Source organism: Nycticebus coucang, chromosome 1 (assembly GCF_027406575.1).
Source record: "Nycticebus coucang isolate mNycCou1 chromosome 1, mNycCou1.pri, whole genome shotgun sequence".
Classification (NCBI taxonomy): domain Eukaryota; kingdom Metazoa; phylum Chordata; class Mammalia; order Primates; family Lorisidae; genus Nycticebus; species Nycticebus coucang.
The window spans coordinates 80,527,129-80,528,803 of record NC_069780.1 but is presented as its reverse complement, the minus strand read 5'-3'; the positions used below and the strand labels follow the sequence as shown (position 1 = coordinate 80,528,803).

The 1,675-nt window shown below is 40.3% G+C and overlaps 1 non-coding gene across 1 annotated transcript; it reads right to left on the bottom strand.

Annotated features, from left to right (window-relative positions):
* Positions 1 to 1,218: 1,218 nt before the first annotated feature.
* Positions 1,219 to 1,409, bottom strand: LOC128591685 (U2 spliceosomal RNA). The gene has a single exon (XR_008381626.1). It is a non-coding gene; the product is annotated as a U2 spliceosomal RNA (small nuclear RNA).
* Between the last annotated feature and the right edge of the window lie 266 nt (positions 1,410 to 1,675).

The following is a 1,675-nucleotide window of genomic DNA, read 5'->3' as shown; positions in this document are numbered from 1 at the left end:
AATGTAGCACAACCCTTCTCACCTCTGCTTTGTTTTCCCAGGAAGCCACAACCCCCTCCCCACCTCCCCACAGCATCTCCCAACCTTCCCCTGCACACTCAACTCTTTCTTCTTTGCCTCCCTTCCACCTGAGTCTCACCCGAGCACTAGGCACTAAGTCTCATGCTTTCGTTTCTTTTGCCCTAGTTCAAGAACATACGTTTTGCCATCTCATTTAGATGGTGAACTAGAAAGACAAGTAGGCATCTCATATCTTTTGTTTTCCTCATGGCCTTTAGCATAAGTCTCACTTGGGAATTACTTGCTGAGTTTTTTTAATTAGATCATAACTGTGTATATCACTGCATTTATGGGGTACAGTGTGCTATGGCATATGTATACCATGGACTACTATGCAGTCATAAAAAAGATGGGGACTTTACCTCTTTTATGTTTACATGGATGCAGCTGGATCACATTCTTCTTAGTAAAGTATCTCACGAGTAGAAAGAAGAAAAACACCCAATGTACTCAATACTTACTGAGATGAACTGATTCAAACTGAACAGCAAGGAGGAAGAGTAGGCATAAGCAAATACATCCCCATCAAAGTCCTTCTCCGCTCATATTTGGGGTTAAGCAGCAGCATATGAGCCAGGGAGAAATAATTGGGAGAATAAAATAAATCATTATTTTCCTCTTACCAAGTGGAGGCTTTTTTTCTTTCTTTGGTATCTCCTGATTTTAAAAATTGCCTGTGATTTTGAAGAAAAATGCAAGAATGAGTGGTTTGTGAAAGCCGTTCTGAGCCTTAAAAATCTCTGTGTATTCATTCTTTTATTATGAACTTACTAAAAATCCATAACTGTTGAGTGGCTGCATTGTGTACGGTGATAAATGTTGGGCGTACATTGATGAGCAAATCATGCATGGTGGTGGCCCTCATGGGTCTGCAGTCTATAAAATGAGACAGAATTTTCAACAAGGAAACAAACATAGAAAACAAAATACAAATGTGTCTGTTGTATGATGTGTAAATAATAACTCAGTAAGACCATTACAAAAAAAAATAAATAATAAAACAGAGTGTACAGATTTAGGCCAGTGTTCTAACCAAGCGGGTATGCACCATAGTTACCACCTGCATCTCCTGCACATATTAGGTGCTTCTTAAAATATCCATGGACCAGAAGTATGGCGAACCAGGGTTGAACTTTCTTTTTTTTTTTTTTTTTTTTTTTTGGGTGCACTGTTCCCAGAAGTACTGCAATACCAGGTCGATGCGTGGAGTGGACGGAGCAAGCTCCTATTCCAACTCCCTGCTCCAAAAATCCATTTAATATATTGTCCTCGGATAGAGGACGTATCAGATATTAAACTGATAAGAACAGATACTACACTTGATCTTAGCCAAAAGGCCGAGAAGCGATATTCTGGAGAACGTAAGGACACACACAACACTGCTCTGCGACCTCCTGTCCCGAGTGTGCTGGTGGCACATTAATTTGCCCACTTGGATTGACTCCTCAAGAGTCCATTGTTTTATCCCTCTTTGGGGGGTAACTTTAATCTCCAGCAGCCTCATTTTCCACTTTGGTGAGTCACCCAGCCAGAGGATGGAGAATGTAAGTCATTACTTTCTTCATCCTTGCAGATAATTTGATACTGTCCTTTTGAATGTTCCTTCTGTATTTAT